At 41.9% G+C, this 24,837-nt stretch overlaps 1 pseudogene; it reads right to left on the bottom strand.

Annotated features, from left to right (window-relative positions):
- Nucleotides 1-24,837, bottom strand: part of LOC132870170 (deleted in malignant brain tumors 1 protein-like) — a 183,747-nt pseudogene that overhangs the window by 140,215 nt on the left and 18,695 nt on the right.

Genomic DNA, 24,837 nt, shown 5'->3' with positions numbered 1-24,837 from the left:
ATGCAATACTAACCGCCTATGAGTTGGTCCCGGAGGCCTATAGGCAAAAGTTCCGTGGTCTTCGTAAAAATGATAGAACCACATTTGTAGAGTTTGCACGAGAGAAGGAGAATGCGTTCGATAGGTGGCGCACATCAGAACACGCGCACACCCGAGTCCAACGAAGAGAGTTGATGTTACTCGAAGAGTTCAAAAATTGTCTACCGACGTGGCGATGTATTTAAATGACCAAAAGGTTGCAACTCTTGCGAATGCTGCTGTTTGTGCTGACCGATATGTCCTTACGCATAAATGTTCTTTTCGTTTATCCTCCTCTCACTATGACTGTGCAACTTCCCAACTCTCATTCAAGCTTTCGAAATCAAAAGTCTGACCAGTCTCCGTCAAATGATTCACGCAAATGTTTCTATTGTCACAAAGCTGGTCATTTCATTGCATCATGTCCTGTGTATAAACGAAAATACGGAAGCTTCCCCAAGCCAGGTTCCCCCAAGCGAGGCTCATTCAAGCAGGGCTCCCCCAAGTCAGGCTCTCCAAAACGAAAGTCACCTAAAAGTTCTGGTTTTGTTCAGCATGGTAATTGTCATGATGAACACAGTAAAAATCATAGTGTCGATTTTACTCTTTAAGAGTCGAATTTAACTCTGTCAGATAACATTTGGTCCCACTCAAAATCAGTGTAAAATTTACTCTATAGCCAGTGTAAGATTTTTAGAGTTAATCTGACTCTATATTGTGTCAAAATTAACAATGAAATGTGTAAAAACACTTCTCTGTACACTGCCAGAGTAAATTTATTTCACTACATAGAGTAGTTTCCATTCTTAATACACTATAGTGTATATTTATTTCATTTTATATTATTGAAATAGTAATGTTTTTAACTGCTATAATAAGACAATACAGACAATCAAAGTACTGTAGCACCATTTATTTCCTAATAACTCCTCAGAGATAACAATATGGGACAATGTACATAGTGGTGTCATTCTCTCCACATGACATTTGTATATCAAAAGGTCTTGGATAAGGAAGATCATCAACATGAAAAGCAACAAAATCTTTCTTTGTCCGAGTCACTTCATAAGCAAAGAAATGTTCTTGAAAAGCTACTGTAAATAAAGGTATGGTGAGCAGCACCGGTTTGTCCTGTATGATCACAACTGATTCAATCTGATAAAACAGAGGCATTTCATTAAGAACTTCACCACAAATGACTAGGTGTTGGCGGTATACATACCCATTGTGCTTAGCCCACGTTACTTTAATTACCTTATCACAATTGGACATTTTCATCTGCATAGCAATCACTGAACCACCATTGATCATATTTAAAGGCACACTTTTTCCTGGACCTAATGTCCAAGCGAATAAAGGTTGTTGAGGATTGCCACTTGTGTGCCATATGATTTTGGTGCTTTTTGGCCAACGTTTTTGACATTTTTAAAGGACTTCAGCTGTTTCTTGAAAAAATTGTTTACCTTCATAACGCATGCACCAGCTATGGAGTACAGGTCCTATTTTCTGAATGCAACAAGGATAATGTATCAGGAAATGGTGCTTTGGTAAAAGTTTTTTCTGAGGATATACCTCCTTTAAACAGTTTGTGATGTTCAACGATCAAATGTTTCAAAAACACACACAGGCCTTGAGATAACGTCGGAGAGAATACAATGTTTACTATCTGTAATAACAAAATAAGCAGGGTCCAGTTTTGGTTTGTAGAGGCTACCAAATCTCCAAATAAAAGGGGAACATTCCTCAGCAAGCACCATGACTGAATTGCGTTTAGTCCCAAATCATTAGACTCTGCACTTAAATTCACAGCCACTGGCCTATTACATCTCTTGGTGAAACCATAATCAAAACTTAATATTCTTAAATTCAGTTCTGCCGGTGTAATATGTTCTTCCAAATACAAAAACAGCTGTTTTAATTCAAACTGTATGACACCTTCTAACAGACCATGAATAACATCAACTGAGTAGTTCTCAGTTGTGTGAAAATATGTAAGTGAATTCAGTAAGCATGATCTCTTGACACCAAATACATAAGGAAGAGAGGGCCTATTTGCCATTTCTTGGCAGTGAGCACTGTGGGCCTCTTCGGTGCGCAACACAATTTTTGGAGCCTCTTTGGAGAATTCAGTTTGGAAGTCCTCTTTTTCAGCTAAACAAAATCTACAGCAATACCTTGCACTGAAACTCTCAACCAGACCAAACAAACTATGTAGGCCTAAATTCTCTCCAGTGACCTGTATAACACTGCCACAAACACAACCACCATACAATGGAATATCAATGCCATCACTCTCTAACTGTTTGAGATCACGAACAATAGGATCTAAAACTGCACTAAAACTGTAACGCTTTACATCTGCCGCATGAAACAAGGCACAAAGATGTATATTGGCCAAAATGGAATTCCACTTTGGTGAGAAATTCCTCAAAGTAAAATAGATTCCACCCATTTTATGAACTCCCCTCTTGGAACCCAAGGGGTTGGCAATCTCAAAGTCGTCATAAAACATTTGTATCTGTATAGTGTGTCTCTCTGATGAAAATAGAGGATGAGTGTTGAAGAAAGATCCATCACAAATATCTCTGAGTTTTGAATCACTAATATGTGGACTTCTGAGCATTTCTCTGGCGTGTTCACTTTTGAATATTGATTTTAATGTCAATAAAATTGGAATATACATAAATGTGTCTTTAACTACTACTTGGTCATATGTTCCTGTCTTTTTGTTCAGCCTCAAGTCAAATCTTGAGCCAATTACAAGCTCTACTGGTTCCACAGTTTCCCACTTGCTGGTCATAAATTTTGACTGTTTGTATTCTGAATTAAGAGCTGTAAACGGATTCTCTAATTGGTTAAGACATTCCTCAACATTTTTGCATGTTTCAGTTTCTCTTTGATCGCGAAATACACACTGGATGACTGACTCTTTTGCATGCTCATGAATGTCCTGCACAATATCCTCCAAAGAAGTCACAACAGAATTAACAACAGACTGGGCAACACCTGCTGCCTTTAGATCTGAAATGACAGAGGCACAACTATTTACAAGGTGCTGTGAGGATAATGCTGGCTCTGACTCAACCTCTGCCCCGTATGGCACTTCTGCTGGATTTGCATTACCACTATCCCAAACACTTTGACAGTGTGGTGGTTCAGCATCAGCAATAACATCACACGCACTATTCACATGGCACTTATTCAGATGCTTCCTAAAACCAGAAAAACTTTTGAAAAAAACGTGAGCATCCCACTTGGCCACATTGAAGATAAAGAGTCCTTCCCATACAGAGTCCATGTATTACTTTGAGATGCTTTACAAGATTGCTTGCTTCACCAAGATCATTACTGCAAAGAAAGCACCTCATTGTTTAATTGAATCTAACACACCATTCTAGCTCGCAACTCTGCAATTCTTGGCGTTTCCTTAGTTTCCCCTACGTCAATGTTGTAAATGGAAGTTTGGAGAAAAGTGAAAAAGTTGTTCAAGACAGGACTGTAAGATGTACCAAAGACAAAGTGGGCCTTGAGTTCATCCAGGGCTCCGACTGAGGTGGTGGCTTGGCATGGAAGTGCGTGCTTGTCGATGGCAATGAAGGAGTGAATGCTGCTTTTTGTGGGTCCCTGTGCAAGGAGGTAGGGCTGACGGCTTTGAGTGATGTTGTCTAGATGCTGCTGCAGGCTTGTTCCCGTCTATGACAAAACACATTCAACAACACTATTTATTAGAACAATAACATGACATCACTCTCAACTCTAAATAATTTAAGGATTTAAGAATGTTATGTCACATGCATAGAATTACTAGCGGTGGACTCAGGTTTGAGGGTGTGATGTGGAGTGGTGTTGGCCTGAGGTAGTACAGTGAGGGTGACCGGGTGTAAAATGATGTTAGAAAGTGTAAGGGTAGAGGAGTAATGTTTGAAGATGTGGGCTCGATAGTGGATTAATGTTTGAGGCTGTGCGTGTGTGGGTTGGGGGGGGTAGTGATAAATGTGAGGTGAGGTGGTGTTTGAGGTGTGTCTGTGGGCTGTACAGTGGTGTGATGTTTGAGAGGGTGTGGTGTTAAATGGTGGGGTGGGGGATAGTGGGGTGATGTTTGAGGGTATGTGGTGTTGTTGGCAAGGGTGGGGTGAGGGGTGGTGTGATGTATGGGGTATGAAGTGTTGTTGATAGGGTGGAGGGGTGGTGGGATGGATGATGGGTTGATTATCAAATATTAGTCTAGTGTACCTTTTGGAATTTGATGAGGTGATCTACTGCATTAGATGCTGATATCTAAACCTGGCCTCTTTCGTCCCTGTGCGGATGGTGGTAGCAGATGTAGCAGCAGTATGATGGCAGACATGTCACTGTCCCAGCCGAAAGGCCAACAAGTATCATGTTAACATTGAGCCATAATTTTCCACCGTCCTCAATATATTTAGCAACACACTTCTCCACATTCAAAGACTTACCATTTTCAACTTCAGTGGATGTCTCAGCATTGTGCATCAAATCAAGAAGGTCTGTGGAGGGGACCAGTCCATGGCTTTCCTTAATGACTCTTGCTTTGAAAGTGGTAGGCCATCTCTCCAGGAACTTATTGGCAGTCTGCTCGCCAAACATCAGTCTGAAGTCCTGCTCTACCTGTAATTTGAAAAAGAAAAAAAGAAGAAAAGGAGGACAACTGGAGTTGGTACCTTGTGCTACATTTTACAATACGTCTCACTCTTCAATGAATGTAGATGTCTTACCAGTCCTGGTGTGTCCAGGAACCGTGGAAAAACTGAGAAGACCTCTGCTGATTTGTCAGGATCATTGACTATCGCGTGGCGATAACTGAAGGTGATTTTCATCTTTTGACGGATGGTTTCCTCATCAGCAGAATGTCTCAACACAGTGATAGCGGATTCCACTTCCTCATCAGTCAGGACTTCGGCCGTAAAGGGTCTAGTACGTCCATGGCCTGGCCCACCAACTTTAGAACAAAACAATTTTGTTGTTGCTGTTTAGAACTACACAGTTTTATATCCTCCTTTAAACACATTTCACAGGTTGATAATTCACCCTCATGATAAATATTACCTTTAGGAGATCTAACTGCTGGACCTCTTTCCTCTGAAGCTTTTCGTTGAATGGTCTTCAACCGCCATGCAATGTATCCTGAACCACTTTCCGGATCGTAGTAGTGTTCTTATGTATAATGTATGCACAGTATGATGTGTACATACATTCATACGAGCAACAGTTTGAAGGGCAAATAGATCGTAAAACCTTTACTTACATAGCCATTCTGTGAATATGGGTCTTCAAGATATGGAAACAGAGCGATAATCCCCTGTGCATACATCACTTTCACACTCCGGGGCGGCGAGGTCCTGGTGTATTCAATAATCAACATTATTAGATAACATTGAACAACATAACCGAAACAATAATTGCAATAATGTTTAAATGTCTCATGATAACACATTTGACCCATACTTACCCATGTGTTTCCATCATTTCTGCGGTAAGTATGTTGATGAGCTGTCTTCTGGTTGAATCTGTGATTGATTTTGTTTTTGCATACTCCTCCATGATACGGTCACCTCCAGGCTTTGCAGTCAGGATTTTTTCAATCAGCTAAAAGATAACATGTGCAGTAATGTATTTTGAAAAACACTTGGTAATTCTGAAACAAACATGATGCACTGTATGCAAATTAAACCCCCTATCCACCCACACCCACAAACTCACAGCTTTTGCTTCATAGTTGATGTGGCAAGGCCTTTAGGTTGACTGCCTTGGGCTGCAATGGGTTCCTCAGCTGGGTCAAGCTGGGAGGAGTTGAGGATCACTGTGTCGTCAAATGCAGTAGACTGTGGAGATGATGTGAACTGAGGGTTACCTGAGCATTGGAAAATATTAACACAATTATTACATAGTTCAACACTTCCACCTAAATGATGTGTGTGTAAATCATATGCAAGTAGGCAACAATTACCAGGTGCTTCATTGGCCAATGAAACTAGGAAAGGTCCATGGAACTCTTTTATGAGCTCCTCAAAAACCTCACAGTCTACCTCTGTGTTAGACTGGTCATAAACTTTGAGGTCCAACCGTCTGTCTTCGGGGATGTTAAATTTCAGACTCACTAGAGTAAAAAATAAACAGTGCACAAAATGTTCTGATGAGAAATAATTGCAGTATGCCACCACTTGAACACATTAAGCTACTTTCAATCCAAATTACGTGACTAACCTTCTCTCAAGAAATCACCAAACGTCAGTTCAGGCGTCTTGATGTACTTCTGCACTCCACCAAATGAGACACGCAGCAGCATTTTCTGTTAAATTTGAGAAAGGTCGAATAACTGTTAATACCCATCAACGTATTCACACACACACTCGCACACAGTTGGAGGGCCTTGTCAAAAGATATTTAAACTCAGACACAACCAACAACAGAGATAATGAATGTTTTATGTTATTAAACAGAACTGTGCAAAGTCCCCCATAAGATTTTGTATTTCTGCATTCTAAGCAATTTTAGGGTGAATAATGGCAAATCCCATCTGATTCACAGCCCTCTGATTTTTTTTTAATGTAAACCTTAAAATAATTGATACATGGCTGGGTTAAGCTCCATATTATTGTAATAAGTGATTGCATTTATAACATTATTCAGCAAAACATGGGGAGACAGACAGATTGCTCCTAATTGCAGCATCCAATCACAGGCTCTCTCTCTCACACACACACACACACACACTCACACACACAGCTGCACCGGCTAAACAAAACTCTCATCAAGTCCAACTACATTCAAACAGCCTCACAGGCAAGCAGTCCCACACAAACACAACAGCGCGAGCCGACACCCTTTCCTCTCTCATACTCTCCCTCCCCTCCTCAACTGATTGGATTGCACTGACCAAACTTGCACTGGAAAAACTACGCTAATCAGCAGATGGCTCTCAACTTCTACAACTTTTCAAACCAACTGTAAAGCGTTGACAACAAAGCACCTCTTCATCTCCCACTCACATTTTCTCCTCTGTTGATTCGATAGCACTGACGAAAGTTGCACCGGCTAAGCGAAGCGCTAGTCAGCACCTGAAGGTTCTCAACTACTGAATGATTCAAAAACAACAGTTAACTGTTGACAGTAAACCCTAGTTTACAACGCATGTGTACTGACAACATCAAAGACTTGGGCACGCTTTAACTCGGCAGTGTTTAGCAAGTTTCTCACTCCTGTTCGAAATGAATCAGGTCAGTGAGAGCAGTTAAGGTGCCTTGCCTACCTGACTGCTGCTCGCGTTGTTCATTATCATGCATTCGCTTCTTTCTTTTATCATGCCCTAAGTGCACATCGTTCTCATACAGATTAGCATGCTAATTCTCCGCTTAGCATGCTAATCTGTATGAGAATGATGTGCACTTAGATGAAACTCTCAAATCTACAAATTACCATAAAACTCAGCAACACTTCACTGTAACCGATTCCCAAAACTAACATTGTCTTAATAATATCTGTGAAGATACTCAGTCGTCCAGGTACATAGTAATCTGTGGTTGGTAGAAGAGAGCAACTGGACTTGCTTGAAAAGTCTTGAAGACGTTTCGCCTCTCGTCCAAAAGGCATCATCAGGTCTGATGAACTGATGATGCCTTTCGGACGAGAGGCGAAACGTCTTCAAGACTTTTCAAGCAAGTCCAGTTGCTCTCTTCTACCAACCACAGATTACTATGTACCTGGACGACTGAGTATCTTCACAGATATGTTTCTACACACTTTGGGATGAGTTCCCTTCGACTAGTGCGGGAGTATGAGAGGACTTCCAGAAAACTGGCAGACATCTTAGCCAGAGAGGATCGTTCAATTTTGTCAGCCTGGAACGACCATCACTGAACAGAGGTGGGTGTCTATGACATCTATCAGCCACCTTCAATGCAGCCATCAGCATTCTGATTTGGATTCTATTATGATCCATGAGAGGATAAATACTTGATACTCCCTATTAGACAGACAGAACTGATGATGCCTTTCGGACGAGAGGCGAAACGTCTTCAAGACTTTTCAAGCAAGTCCAGTTGCTCTCTTCTACCAACCACAGATTGTCTTAATAACTTTCTTCGTCATTATGTTGACATCACTCGACTATTTCTGGTTTCAGAGGCACAAATTAAGCACGAGAACATAACACTTTGCAAATCATTGGGCACGTTGTCAAGTGAACTTGTGAACCGTTGCAATGCTAATGCTATTTTAATATGGCATTGGGCAGAAACCACATTGTCAAGCTAGCTAGCTTACATTTTGGTATGTTAACCCAACTTCACCAACACGACTGAACAACTTAAATTCTCACCATATCGCACGGCGTCAACAAGCAAATGCAGTCGGATTTTGTTTTCATTTAAATCAACTATTCATTACTTCCAAAATCTTGACGTAGTATTGCAGTCGAATGCATCTGGATTTTAAGTCTGTGAGAAATATTGATTAGCTAACTAGCCTACATCTATGCATGCCTAATTTAACTTAATACACCTACAATCGTCTATCATCAGCATCAGCATCAATGTATTGCAAAACGTTGGTCGTAAATGGTAAAATACCTATATAGACGGCAAAAACTTAAAAATATTCAAACAAACTTACCACGCAGGGAGAGAGACGACTTCCAACATGCGATGCCAGCTCGAGCTCCGGTTCTAGAATTTTCGCGGGGAATCATCACCCTGCAGAGTAGATTTTGTCGTTGTGTGCAAGTGGGAATTAACTCTCACTTTTGACACTACCATTTAGACGATTTTACTCTGCATAGTGTTATAACTACTCTATCCAGAGGAAAATAGGTTTACACTGCAATATTGACACTCCATTTTTTACTGTGAAGTTGACTCTGTTTATGATCCGTTTGTTTCTGAAGGGAAAGTATCATTTACAGGGCGTGAGGCAGATGGCGTATCTGTTAGAATATTACGTGATACAGGCTCTGTTCAGAGTTTTGTTTTGTCTTCTGTTTTACCATTTTCTGACAGTAGTTATTGTGGAACGGATGTGTTGGTGCAAGGGATTGAGATGGGATATTTAAAAGTCCCTTTGCATACTATTTGTTAAAAGTAATTTAGTATCTGGGACTGTTAGTGTCTGTTTGTTCCCAGTTACTGATGAAAGGTATTCAGTTTCTCGTGGGGAATGATTTATGTGGGGAAAGTGTTTTCTCTCCCTGAAGTATCTTTGATTCCATCAGAGAACAGTGAGGTAAGCCCAGAGTTATTTGATGTATTTCCAGTGAGTGTTGTAACGAAAGCTCAAGCACGTCAATCTCACCCTACTGATCTCTGTGATACATTCATGTCATTTGAGAATCCAGTTGCACTGTGTCCCGACTCTCAAAGTAGCTCAGCGCATCGGTCGTTGTCCACGGCCAGTAGTGCTGATGCCCCGAAGTCGGTGACCGTGTCCGCAGAAAATGTTCATGTGTTGTCGCTACCTGTTGATCGTGAGTTACTTAAGAGTGAGCAAAGAAAAGATCCATCACTGGGTAAAGGCCTCTGCATGCTCTTGCGACAAGGCTTTCGCAGATAGCTTTTCGCAGACAGTTGTAATTTATCGTTGAGCGGGGAGTAAAGGCGTGCGCGATGTTATTCACCGCCACAACGCAAGGGGGCGCGAAGTCGCTAGGAGTAGTTGGTGGGTGTGGTTAGTGGAGTGTTTATCCTCCGGTTACTTATAATGACTAGAACTTTTTTTTTTTATAATGACTAGAACTGGAGTCGTATAGATGTCCGTACTTCCTCAATCAACCGCTCTTCATGCTGCTCCATCTTCGCTTGTGTTTTTAAAAATGCCGGTCGTGAAAACAAACCAAACCGGGAAAGTAGGGAAGCGGAAGTGCGTGTACAGCGGATGTAGAGTGGACCAATCAGAGCCCTCTTGTCTGCGACGCTGTCTGCGAGGCTTCTGTGGTGGTCACAATTTTTGGGAGGTGCGCGCAGAGCGTCTGCGAAGGTGGGGGAGCTACGCAGACACTGTCTGCAACGCTATCTGCGAGGACTGGGTTGTCAGCATAAATTGGCCTTAAGTGTCGTGCTATAGCTAATGGGAAGGGGAAAATGGCAAGTAAAATGGTGGCTTATTATTGGGAAGGTGGCGTGTTGATAAAGTGGACACCATTAAATCAAGATTCACAGTGGAACACTGTTTACCAGGTGGTTGTTTCTGCCAAATTTCGACCACATGTTTTGACTTCGTGCCATGATCATGACGTTGCTGGTCATTTAGGCATTAAGAGGAGTTACAATCGTATTCTTCATTATTTTTTTTTGGCCCGGTTTAAAGTCTGACATTGTGAGATATTGCCGTTCGTGCCATCGCTGTCGGATGGCAGGAAAACCAAATCAAGTTGTCCCGCTTGCTCCTCTTCGCCCTATTCCAGTAATTGGTGAGCCATTTGAGCGCATAATTTTGGATTGTGTTGGCCCCTTGCCCAAGACTAGATCTGGCCATAAGTTTCTCTTGACAATCATGTGTGCAGCTACTTGCTACCCTGAGGCTATTCCACTGCGTTCACTAAAAGCAAAGCCCGTAATTAAAGCACTTATTCATTTTTTTTCAATCTTCGGGCTACCAAAAGTGGTGCAAACTGATCAGGGATTAAATTTCCTGTCACGTTTGTTCACACAGGTGTTACAGCAGTTGTCCATTATGCACATTACATCTAGTGCATATCATCCAGAGTCGCAAGGAGCTCTGGAAAGATTCCATCAGACACTGAAGCCCATGTTTCGCACTTATTGTCATGACTCTGTAAAGGAGTGGGATGAAGGTCTCCCACTGCTTTTGTTTGCTGTGTGTGAAACAACCCAAGAGTCACTAGGTTTCAGTCCTGCTGACCTGGTGTTCGGCCACACTGTGAGAGGTCCGTTGAAGCTGCTTAGAGAGCAGTTGGGGTGTGAGACCACAGCTCCTCAGCAGAAGAACCTTTTGGATTATATTTGTTTCGTGAGCGTTTGCACAATGCTTGTGCCTGTGCTCAGAAAGCCCTGTCTTCTGCTCAGTCAAAAATGAAGATTCATTTTGACCGTAAGTCAGTTCTGCGCTCCTTTCAGGTGGCGGATAAAGTTTTAGTGTTGCTGCCAATGGTGGGATCCGCGTTACAGGCCAAATTTTCTGGGCCCTACGAAATTGTCTAAATTGCGTGAGACAGACTATGTGATCCATACACCTGAAAGGAAGTGTAAGACTCACGTCTGTCATGTGAATGTTAAAGCAATATGTGTCTTGTGAGGTGGTGGGGAGTGAAGTATCTGAGTCTGCGTCTCTTGTATCTGTTGCTTCGTGTGCTCCTGTGCTCTCCTCTTATTCCCCAGAGGAGGATGGGCTGAGTTTTTGTGATGTTCCAGTGTCTTTTCCACGTCTTAAGAATTTTGAGTTGTTGACTAATCTCACCAATTTTCTTTCAGATTTGCCAGATGATCGTGCTAAGGATATCCAGCAACTGATTGAGTGTTACTCTGATTTATTTTCAGATGTCCCTTCGCAGACTCGCGTCCTTAGTCACGATATTGATGTGAATAATCATCTTCCAATCAAACAGCACGCATATCGTGTTAATCCGGTAAAGAGGGTGGCGATGATTTCTGAGGTTGAGTATTTGGTTGATCATGGGTTAGCTGAGCCTAGCTCTAGTCCATGGAGCTCCCCATGTATCTTGGTTCCGAAATCTGACGGAACATTTAGATTTTGTACCGACTTCAGAAAAGTCAACGCGGTTATAAAGCCTGACTCGTTTCCACTCCCCCGGATGGAGGCTTGTGTGGATCGAGTTGGCTCTGCCAAGTTTGTTACCAAGCTCGACCTTCTTAAAGGTTATTGGCAGGTCCCGCTTACATCTCGCGCTGCTGAGTTTTCCGCTTTTGTTACTCCAGATTGTTTCATGCAATATCGAGTCATGCCATTTGGGCTGAGGAATGCTCCCGCCACATTCCAACGCTTGATGTGCCGAGTTTTAGCTGGCATCTCGAATTGGGGGTGGAGGAGGCTTCAACCTAGAGATTAAGTACAAGAGGGGTAGTGAAAATATTTTGGCAGACACTTTGTCACAAGCTTTTTGTGAATGAGCTGTTATTTTTTGTAATCAACATAGATGTTGATTTTTGGTGGTGGGGGTGTTCCGACCCCATATTTTTCTTGTTTGATTTGTTTTGTGTTTTACTCTTGCAGATCCCGTGGGTGGCTGATGGGCCCAAATTACCACCACCTGGAGTCTGGTGAGAGCAGCACAGGATTGGCTGGTATTTGGTGCTCAGCCTTCAAAAGCCACCGGCGGTGACGTCACCCGGGGGGGAGAGAGAGCTTTAGCTTGTTTGTGTTTTGGTTTTTTTTTGTATTCATTTCCTTATTTTCTTTTATGTAAATAAACCTCCCCTTAAGTGTTCTGTGAGAAGTCTGTCGCTTATTTTTACCACTTTTGTCTATGTCCTCATTTTTTCCCCTAGACAATTTGGGGACATAACATAGCCTGGCCTATTCTCAGCCATTACAAAATCTGTTGTCTGACCATAATTTAACTGATCTGTATCCCACTATGCTACTAGATAACAACATGCCTGTTTGTTTTATTTCATGTGAGATGTTGATAAATGTGAGCTTCAACACAATAAGAGCACCTCTCTGAGTGTCACGTTTACATAAAAAAAAAAAGGTGTGCTTGCACGAGCATGGTCGCGCGCAAAAGTGTCCCGGTTTCAGACTCGGGAAATCTGGTCACCCTACGTTAAGGTGTTAAGGTTTGGACCAGATATCAACGCTTTGGTTTTGGCCCTATTCACTCTCAGTCCTTTAGACTCCAGGCTGTTCTTCCACAGCAGGATCTTCTCCTCGAGCTCCTTTAGTGTCTCAGCTAAATCTTTCTTTTAATTCCTATGTTGCTCACTTGGTAAAGCAGCTTAAAGTAAAGCTGGGTTTCTATTTTAGAAATAAGGCTTGTTTTAAATTAAAAGCCAGAAAAGAACTTGTTGCAGCCACTTTTTGATCTGTTTTAGATGATGGTGACATTCTGTATCCACGTGCTGCAAAGACTGTGTTGCGCTCACTGGACTCTGTTTATCATTCAGCGCTACACTTTGTAACTAAGGCTGGGTTTCCACTCACCACTGCAGTTCATACAGTTTATCGGGTCGGACTCCACCGTCAATACGGAGACAGCTTCATTGGCTCATTTTCATTTATAAAGCAGTTGTTGATTTGTTCCCATCTTTTTTTTTTCACAGACAACTAACAATAGTTATAACCTCAGATCTAACAATATCATCCTTTTTAATCTACCGACTGTGAAATCCGAATGTGGTAAAACAGCTTTTCGGTTCAATGCCCCTTCGTCATGGAATGCACTTCAGAAACAGTTAAAATGTGACGTAGGCCGAATCCCATTTCACCCCTTGGACCAACCCCTTGGCCCTTCCCCTCCATTTTGCATGTTCACGTGAAGGGGTAGGGGTATCCCAATCCCAGTTAACGCGGAGGGGTAGGGGAAGGGGTAGGGCTTCTGTACCCCTCCAAACGGAGATTTTCCTGGAGCTGACTCCGAACGAAGGGGTTTGAGTGATTTTCCCACAATGCCATGCGGATTTCAGCGAGATTTCATGCGGATTTCAGAAAGATGGCGGTTCCCGCGGCGAAAGATTGTCATAAATGTATTTTCTCCATTATTTACGTGTTTTAAGTTGTTATCCAGAGGAAACACGCCGCTTGATTCGCTTTCGAGCTGAGAATGAGCAGCGATTTCTGAAATCCAAGCTGCTGCTAAAAAGCTTTGGGAGTGAGTATTGTTTTCGGTTGCTTGACTGCGTACGTTTTGTTCTGTTATTCTCGCTTTTATTGTTTACATGAGTGTTCTGACACCTCATTCTGTCAGATGTGGTGCACGAAGCGCCAAAGATATCCCATTCAGTGGTGTTAGTTAACAAATCACACCCTGCTAGCAGAAATTTCTGGTTCTGGCTCTGACTGTAGCGGCTGGTCGCAGCCAATGACGCATTTGGTCACGTTTTGCTAACGTAAACGCTGACGGAGGTACGCGATGACGTATGCGATCGTTGAAGGGCTATCCCAATACGTAAGGGTTGAATTTCAAGCCCTATCCCTTGTAGCTCAGTTTCAAGGGGAAGGGCCAAGGGGAAGGGGGAGGGGAAGGGGGAGGGGTAGGGGTAGAAATTAGAATTGGGATTGGGCCGTACTCATTTCCCGTTCTGATTTTAAACTTTGTGTTGCGAACACTCTGAATGATCACTGTGAATGCTTTTAGACTGTCGCGGTTATATTTTCATTATTTTCTTCACTTCCTTATTTCCTTTCGATGTTGTATTGTGGGGTTTTTTTATGTTTGTATGTTTTATATTCTAGCTCGGTGCTGCCCTTTCTTGGCCAGGGCTCACTTGAAAAAGAGACTACTGTCTCATTGTGATTTATCCTGGTTTATAATACATAGGGCCAAATTACTCAATTCTGATTGGTCAATCAAGGAGGGCTTTTTTTCCTTCACACGGGGCCGTATTTCTGAAATGCTATTGGCTAGTTTGTTGCTTGGTTACGGTTACAAAAATGACTTTCCGTGTTTAAGAAACAGGCCGCAGAAAGACAAATAAGCGACTCTGTAGTGGCGTATGAATGCTGTGAGTTAGACAAGGTGCTGTCGCAGTTTTATGCAGAAGCGAGGAAAGAAAACGGGGAAAACTACGAGCCAGACTCTCTTAAAGTAATGCAGGCAGCACTGGATCGGCATCGGAGACGAGAGAAATATCCGGGATCAGTCCTGAAAGATGTTAAAATCCTGTCCAAAATCCTCATGTCGTGTCGCCGTGTCATGGTGAAAGACGCTTTAGAAACTGATTCAAACGTGCAAGACAGTCTCGCGCCCTGATTGGTTCAGAAAGCATGAATGAGAAATGTTGTGAACTTGAACGGCTTCCCAAGTATGAATTTGGCCCTCGATATTATAAACAAGTAATCGTATGGGGCCCAGTAAAATTAAGGAGCAATTTCACTCGTGATTTCAAACTTTTCAAAACTTCGAAATCACTCGTGAAATTAATCCTTGATTGTACTCGGCCCCGTACGATTACGGATCCTAAATAAAGGATAAATACAATAAAAATATCAAGTTATTCCTGTGGAAATGTTTCTCCAGTCAGGCCACACTCACTGTCAGATGGATAAACACTTCTGCCAAATACCATAAATATAAATTACAACCAAATGGCATGTGATGTTATTTTCAGTTACAGTGTCAGCAGATTTAGACTTTTTTTATTTTGTTAAAATTTCATGGAATAAAGATTCAGACTTCGAAATCGTGTCAGGGACACTGAGACTTTTATTCTCTCTCTCTCTCTCTGTGTGTGTGTGTGTGTGTGGACGCTTATCATCGCACACTTCACACTCCTCCCGCTGATGCGACTCTCCGGCTGCGCTTCATGGCAGCTTCACACTGTAATCCACATCAGTTATTAAACCCTGGCTTGTTTCTCTGGAAACTGATCCGGGTTCCCTCTGTGGGGACTGTGTTTAAGAGGACGGGTTCCCTCTGTGGGGACTGTGTTTAAGAGGACGGGTTCCCTCTGTGGGGACTATGTTTAAGAGGATGGCTGAATTCGGTCCGGATTCTGGAGGCCGTGTGAAGGTCTGAGGAGAAGCCGTTAGCTTAGCACAGCGGACACAATGCTAACAATAGCTTCAGCTCAACAGCTCGTGCGGCTCGGTTAGCTTCGCGTTTAGCTTCGCGGTTAGCCCAGTGTGTGGTGTTTCTGTCATTAATAATGTATAATTAAATCAGTTCCCTGACTCTGTGGTTGTGTCGGTACACGGGATGAGTTTTATCATGAGGGTTAATTAAAAAACTAATCGTGTGTTTAGCGCTTCTGAGGCGCCGCCATCTTTCTTTTCGTCACTTCCGTTAAAGCCGGAAATCCCAGCTGGCCGAAATAAAAGCTCTCAAGATTATTAAAACACATATTATACATATTTATAACCCTTTTAACAATAATAAATCTACACTAGAGGCTGTTTAAGAGAGAATTTTCCTGGTCGGTTCTAATTCGTCTGGATCCGCTTTAGAATTTTATGGAATGTTGACGTGTTGCCAAGGAAACAGAGTGACGGGAGCTGCGAGGGGCCAAACGGCGCCTGTCCGGGTCAAAGAAACGCGATTTATTAAAGCCGCGGTTAATAAAAACAGCCACAGCATCAGCTTATGGATTTTAGTTCATGTGGTTTTAGTGTACACAGGTGTAATATAAAGAGTGAATTCAGTTCATATATTTTGTGTGTAGAGGTGATTTCAGGGAGTTTTACACTGTTATTTTTATTTATTCACCTTAACGTAAACTAAAGTTGGTTCTTAATATTAAATAAATAGCTGAATGCATACAGAGCGGTTTCAGCTCCTTAACAACCGTCGTCAAGAGGACAAACAGTTGTGGTTTAATCAGAAGCGTTTAAGTTGGCAGTATGGTCTGTTTGCGTGCGCTTTACGGCGTTCAGATTGATTGAATCGGAACAAAGAAAGTGTTTCCTGCTTCCCTTCCGTTCCTGCTGAGAGACAGGATAAACAATGGCGAGAAAAGTGGTGACAGCGCATCTGTACAGATGACCTCCTGAGTGGTGTTTACTTGAAAACTGTGAACCTTATAGGACCATTTAATATCCATCTTTAGATCTGGATGTTCTGAACCATTATAGACCAGACTCCAATCTCAGCTTCCTATCAAAAGTTCTGAAACGTGCTGTTGCACCTCAGTTATATCACCACTTTGCTGGAAACAATTTGTTTCCTAAAATACAGTCAACCTATTGTCAACACCACAGACCCGAGACTGCACTGCTTCGTGTCCATGATGATCTGCTCAGAGCTGTAGACAAGGGTTTTGAGGCTTTGCTTGTACTTTTAGATTTTTTGTCAGCCTTTGACACTAGTGATCATGGCATTTTGCTGTGAAGACTTGAAGAAAGGTGTGGCTTCTCTGGCCTCATACTGGCTTGGATCCAATCTTACTTTGAGGATCGACACCAGTTTGTCAGTGTTATGAACTTGACCTCATCTACATACAAACTTGATTGTGGCGTCCACCAAGGCTCTGTCCCTGGTCCTATCTTCTTTTGCCAGTACGTCCACTGGCTACCCATGAATAGCCAGTGGACCTACTGGCTACTCATGGGTTATCTGCCATGACGTATGTGGATGATACACAATTGTACATCATTGAGAAGGGCAGCCATGATAACACTGTTCATGTGATACAGAACTGTTTGAATGATATAAAGACCTGGTGCCTAAACAATAAACTAGTTCTAAACAATGACAGAACCGAACTGCGACTGATCCAGTCCAAGTTCTTGCCGTCTGTTTCTGCAATCTCCAAAGTACGATTTGGAGGCTCAGAAATCTCACCAATGCCTGAAGCTCATAATCTTTGTTTATTTTTTGACCACAACTTGTCCTTCACTCAACAGATCAACAGTTGCTGCAAGTCCTCCTTTCTGGCTCAGAGTCAAATTAGCAAGATTCAAAAGGGCCTGGATCAGCCACCTGCTGAGAGGTTGGTCCATGCCTTTGTTCCATTAAGGCTGGATTACTGTAACAGCCTGCTTTACATTCTGCTGGAGTACAAGCTCAAGAAACTCCAACGTGTCCTAAATTCAGCCGCCAGAGGTGTAGCATGACCGCAACATGATGATGTCACCAATGTCTTGAAGAGGCGACACTGGCTGCCAATTAATGCCTGCATCGAGTATAATGCTGCTGTCATCACCACCATTCATGGGAAGGCAGTGGAGATGGTTGAGGAGTACAAGTACTTGGGCACAATCTTTGATAATAAACTCAGATTTTCCTCCAACCCAGAGGAGATCCTCAGAAAGTGCCAACAGCGACAGTACCTCCTGAGGAAGTTTAAGTCCTTTGGGGTCAGCAAGGACATTCTGACTACTTTCTACTACTCCTTCATTGAGAGTAGAATGTCGTTTCCCATAACCTGCTCATTCCACTCCCTTAGCCTTCAGTACAAAAATGCAGAGCACAGTCAAGGTGTGCTCTAAAATTATTCCCCCCCCCCCCAGGTCACTCTCAACACTTCAAATCAAATCAAATCAAGTTTATTTGTACAGCGCTTTTAACAATAAACATTGTCGCAAAGCAGCTTTACAGAATTTGAACGACTTAAAATATGAGCTAATTTTATCCCTAATCTATCCCCAATGAGCAAGCCTGTGGCGACGGTGGCAAGGAAAAACTCCCTCAGACGACATGAGGAAGAAACCTCGAGAGGAACCAGACTCAAAAGGGAACCCATCCTCATTTGGGCAACAACAGACAGCCTGACTATAATATTAACAGTTTTAACAGGTATAACCCTCAACTGTCCTCATGGGGCCGTCCTTCACAGGAGTGGGGCGATAAAACTCCGACCAGACACAGGGCACCAGGATGGATCAAGCAGGTCCGAGGGGCAGAAGAGGCCAGCATCTCAATCCCAGGATCAACATGTAACTCAGAGGGACAGATGGGGGGGAAGAGAGAGAGAGAGAGAAAGAAAACATGTTGTTAGGTATGCCCTAAAAATGACAAGTATTAAATCTGTGTGGTAGGCTCGCAGAGACGGAGTCTTTACATCAGGCATGACACACAATGGCATGTTAATATGGTAAAAAAATATATCATGACCTGCTCTGGCTGGATGCTTGATTGGGTGATGGGAGCACACTCGTCAGCAATGATGAGATGCAGATGGGACCCTTAGGCCTGGCCAAGACAATTCAGTTACATTTCACTGGGTCTGGGACATGCGACAGAATGTCTGACGGCCGTTTCCCTGCAGGCTACGATAGCCAGTCGAGGTCCCCACCGTCTCCACCAAAAGATTTCTTGTTGACTCCATGTAACTCAGAGGGACAGATTTGGGGTGGGGGGGGAGAGAAAGAAAACACAGGTGGTTAGGTATGCCCAATGTCACCTGAATAAGTAGGAACAGTATACATATTGCACCGAGTACAAGCAGGGACTCCGTCAACTAACTATGACAGCATAACTAAAAGGAGAGAGCCAGAAGGTAACACAGGCATGAGGGAGCCCCGGGACATAAAGCAGCCAGCCACTGCACCGTCAACAAACTCGAGTGAGCAAGCGAGTGGGGACTGACAGCATCCATACATCCCAGTTTACCAAAACACTCTATGTCTGAGGACCCTCCAGATCTACTCCTTTACCTCATAAACACCATTAACAAAAGGCTTGACTAAACAGATATGTTTTCAGCCTAGACTTAAATGCTGAGACTGTGTCTGATTCCCGAACATTACTTGGAAGGCTGTTCCATAACTGTGGGGCTTTGTAAGAAAAGGCTCTGCCCCCTGATGTAGCCTTCACTATACGAGGTACCAGCAGATAGCCTGCACCTTTTGATCTAAGTAGGCGTGGCGGGTCATAGAGGAGCAGAAGTTCACTCAGGTACTGTGGTGCGAGACCATTTAGTGCTTTAAAGGTCAATAGTAGTATTTTATAATCAATACGAAATTTGATTGGGAGCCAATGCAGTGTGGATAAGACAGGCGTGATGTGGTCACATTTTCTAGTCCTAGTAAGGACACTTGTGAGCAGCAGACAGTAAACTCAGTGAGCAGGATTCTTCAGGACCCTTCACATGTCCAGTTCCCTGCATTTGAGTGCGTCCCCTCAGGACGCCGGCTGCGTTGTCTGAGCTGATGAACACAGAGGAGAAGAGCAAACTTTGTCCCCAGAGAGGTTCAGCTCCTCAACTCTCTGCCATCCTTGTCCCTCTCCTCACCCCTCCAGCCCCTTCCCCCTTCTTCACATGCACTCGAACCTGTCTGGTGCATTAACCACCCCCTCTGTACACACACCACTTTAAATATCGTCTCTGCTGCGATTGATCCTTCTCCCTCACAAGCAGATTGCACCACACCATATTTTTGTAGATACTGATTTTAAAACATGGGCGATTACTCTAAGACAACGAGGGAGGCTCAGCCTCCTCTAAAAATGACGAACATCGTGTAGGATGAATTGCGCTAGGCTTATGTTATAGCCAACCTTATAACATTTGCTATTTCAGATCAAGAATCATAGAAATATATGTGCTCAACCCAACTACAGTGCGAAATCATTCCGTTATAACTTTCCCCAGTTCGCCTAGTGTGCGCGTGAGTTTTTCCCCCTCGTGACAGCGCGATGCAGCCCAGCCTCAGTGCACTTCAATGGCATTTGGGAGCTCTGCGCTTTTCAATCTCAAAATGCAAGACGATTATTGGACAAATACTGCGACAACGCCCGCCCACGGAGTCTCACGGACTCCCAGCCTCAGTGCACTTCAATGGCATTTGGGAGCTATGCGCTTTTCAATATCAAAATGCAAGACGATTATTGGACAAATACTGTGAAAACGCCCGCCCACGGAGTCTCACGGACTCCCAGCCTCAGTGGACTTCAATGGCATTTGGGAGCTATGCGCTTGTCAATCTTAAAATGCAAGACAGTTATTGGACACATTCTGTGAAAACGCCCGCCCACGGAGTCTCACGGACTCCCAGCCTCAGTGGACTTCAATGGCATTTGGGAGTGATGCGCTTTCAATATCAAAATGCAAGACGGTTATTGGACAAATACTGCGAAAACGCCCGCCCACTGGACTCCCAGCCTCACAGTGGGAGGGATATGGCAAAGCTTTCCGCGAGGAGACTGGTGATTGGTGAAAGCGGCTGGATATTTTCTTTGATTGACAGCTCGTTTCAAATATAGACAGGCAGCGGTGAATTTCAGTTCAGTCCCATGCGGATTCGCTAGTGCTGTGGTGTATTGTAAGAGATCAGCTTACATTTCGATTTCATTCATTACATACGGTTTCTACCAGCTTTTTTAATTTGTTTATATTTTCATTGTAAATAAAGTGTAAATATAGTGTTGTCAAGTTTGCTATCTTAGTTCCAGAAATTTCGTTTATTTGAGTGGCTGAACTTGAACTTGAGGGGGCTAGTCAGCTAGCAAGAAAGCTGCGCACGGATGCCAAGCATTGCTGATTTAATTTTGGCGAAGCCATTTGCCAGTCTTCCTTTCGAGGAAAAAATTAAAATTAAAGAGCAGGGTAGACCAACGCCTCAAATTGACTTGGTAAAAAAGGTCGGGAATAATACTCGTTCCTTTCAGCTCTCCTGGTACGAGAAAGTGAATTGGCTAACAGCAAGTGACCCACATCAACAACAGTAAATAGGCTACTTTAGTAATATGTCATGGATGGACCAAAAATATAGAATCTATTTAAAATGTTTATGCTGAGTATATTATATTGGAATATATATTTTTCTGGATATGAATTAAACACAGCTACAATTTGGAAAACATTTTTAAACAAAAACACAGCCGAAAACATTTCACACTACAGACCTGGATTAAAAGTGAAGGGTTATCAAAATTGTCAATAAAACATTTCTCAGTCAAAATAAGTAAAATATAGGGAAAGAGTCATTGAATGAAATGTGTGGCACCCAGCTCTATGTTTGGCTCCCCAAGGTCAGTGCTTGTGCCTATTCCAGAACACTCTGCTGTTACTGCTGAGGTTCCTGACAAAGAGCTGCTTTCAATAATGATCAATTTTTAAACAACATGCCACAATTTTAAAATATAAAATGTTAAAATATACCCCTCCCCCCCAACACCACCATCATGTATATTGGACAGTAGGCTAATGGGCCAAAAGAACCTGTTATTTCAGTTTGTGACGCTGCCAACAATCAGCCAGATCAGAGGCAAGAGTATGGGCAAAATTGATGTGTTTTTTCTTTCTTTTAAAATCTGGGAATATCGTAACCGACCAGCCTCCCCTGTTTGAAAGACTACCAGCCGCCACTGTTTTAAAATGATCATATTTATACATACTGTAGTTATTTATCCACATACTGCCACCTTGCATACTGTCATATTTTTATGTTTAATGCATGATTATTATTATTATTATTATTATTAGTTTAACTGTGCTTCTCTGTGTGCCTTTAAACTGCCCCAAGGGGACAAATAAAGTGTTTTGAATTGAATTGAACTGAATTAAGTTATTGATGCTGGTCTACAAAACATTACATGGACTCACTCTGACATACTGAGAGGAACTGTTGTGCGTAGATTCCAAACCTCACAGACTGAGGTCGAATGGGAAGAAGCTCCTGGCTGCTCCAAGGACCAACAACAAAAGTTACGGTGATGGAGCATTTTCATCAGCTGGACCAAGACTGTGGAATAAGCTCCTGTAGTTCCTTCATAAAGCTGATTCAGATGGAACCTTCAAGACTGAGCTAGATACATTACTTTTACAACATTATTATTATTATTATTATTATTATTATTATTATTATTATTATTATTACCTATGATTTGAATACTAATCTTCATTTCATTTAAATTGTTTTCATAATATTTAATACATGTAAACACTAATTTACATTTGCTTTTATTGTTAATTTATTATTTGCTCACATCATGATTTTTATTGTTAGAGAATTGAGACTCTAAAATGCTTTGAAATAAATTAGATATTTTTACAGCACACACAGAGACTCGATACATGTTTCAGATTCATACACATTAATAACTAAAAATAAATTATTAGTGTTATTATTAATAACAGGACAATTTTTCCCTCCACTAGATGGCAGTAAAGCGCTTCCAACCTGAGATTACTGTTGAGTGAAATGTGTTTTTCTCTGAACTGTCCTGCTGAGGGCGCTGTTAGGATGCTGCTGGATTATCTCATCTCATCTCATTATCTCTAGCCGCTTTATCCTGTTCTACAGGGTCGCAGGCAAGCTGGAGCCTATCCCAGCTGACTACGGGCGAAAGGCGGGGTACACCCTGGACAAGTCGCCAGGTCATCACAGGGCTTGCTGGATTATTATTATTATTATTATTATTATTATTATTATTATTATCAAAACCTAAATATTATAGAAAACAAAAGATCATAATAAAAATGAAATCGGGGATCACGGGCTTCAGCCGGGTTTCAGTCCAAATCAAACCACAGCAGCACTTCATCAACTTCTGTCAAATCAGAACTCGATGGTCCCCATAAGGAAAGTGTTGTTGTTGTTGTTGTTGTTTTGGACAATAAATAAATCAAAGAGGCAAAACGTGTCCTTTTCATTCCTGAGGTTGGGGTTGGGGTTCGGTTCAGCTGCAGTCACAGCATTAATTAAGTGCATTAATAATGATGTCAGTGGAAGGTCCTCAGAAGGACAGGAAGACTAATGTGTGTGTGTGTGTGTGTTTACATTTATTCATTTAGCTGAAGCTTTTATGATCCAGTGGAGATGCCGAGGGTTAAGGGTCGAGCTCAAGGTGGTGCTGGGATTTGAACTCACAACCTTCTGATCAGTCGATAAATACTGATTTATTTTTTACTGCCTGAGATGTTCTATAAGGGCATCGACCACAGATTCATCACTACAAGAGCCGCTCACTCAACTCCAACACACATCATCACATTATACTCAAAATAATCAAAGCACTTTTATTTCATTGAATGGATAAAAATAGATGATTGTTACACAATATGAAAAAGAGCCAATAAAACTCTGCAGAATGTAAAATATTGACTTGTTCTCATTGTCTAAAGATAAAAAGTCACATTAACTTGTATATTGTTGATGAAGACGTAATATTAAAATGAACTGGCCATCACTCATTTAAAAAGTGAGAATATTGAATTAAAGCTGAGATTATAAAACAAACATCTGAGAATATTCAATGAAAACTGAGAATATAAAACAAAATCCTGAGAATAAGGAAACAAACCTGAGAATTTAAAATGAAAATCTGAGAATGCGTAATGAAACCTGTATATATATTTATGATACTTGCATAGACTATATCTGGCTTGTAACATCGCCAGCTACCGAATAAAAATGACAGCAAAAACGCAATATAGCAAGCGATCTAATGAGCACGTCATGGTCTGAATATTTCATAAAGGAATTCTCGAATCCGTCTCAATGAGATGTTTTACAGTTAAAAGCACAGCATTGAACATAAAGGTAAATGTGTCTTTAAAAATGTAAAAACACACATTGTTTTAAGGAATCCAAAGATTTGTGTTCTTTTGCCAAGTGGCTTATAGTTACTAAGACATTTGTAAAAGAGTGAATAACAGGTTGATAAATGTAAAAGATGAAGATGAATATTATATGAGTTGAGCTGAAATAATTGGTGAGATAAATGAGGTGTGGTGTGTCAGTGATATTGAAGCTGACTTATAGCATTAAAAGTGTTGTAAAAGAAAAGCTGGAGACATTGCATTAGGGAATATGAAAGGTGATTTAACTCTCCTCCTCTATTTGCTAATAACTCGGGGAAAATGAACACAGCTCAGGAAACATGACATTATTGGAAGGATAATAAAATCATTTTGTGTGTTTATAAAAGTTGAAATGTAATTTCCTGAGAAAAGGCCTTTGGTGGCGTGTCTCAGTCACATGGTCCCTGTCTTTCTGAGATTTCTCCTCCACGTCATCATATTCTGTAAAATAAATACATCGACCTCTTTAATAGATCCTGTGTATTGTATTAATCAGGATGTAAAAGCTTAAAAATACAGTCAGTGATGCACGATGTGGGAATGTCTTTAATATTCTATCAATAAAAAAGAGAAAAAAGGAGATTTATCAGTTCAGCTTTCTTAATATGAACACAGGCCATGTGTATAAGATGTGGAAGTAAATGAGACATAAATATAGGTCTTATCTAAACTGTGTAATAAATATGACGGCACTTGTTCAATGACAGAA

Source organism: Neoarius graeffei, chromosome 21, assembly GCF_027579695.1.
Source record: "Neoarius graeffei isolate fNeoGra1 chromosome 21, fNeoGra1.pri, whole genome shotgun sequence".
Taxonomy (NCBI): Eukaryota; Metazoa; Chordata; class Actinopteri; order Siluriformes; family Ariidae; genus Neoarius; species Neoarius graeffei.
Note: the sequence above shows the minus strand (reverse complement) of the source record. Positions and strands in the feature narration are given on the sequence as shown.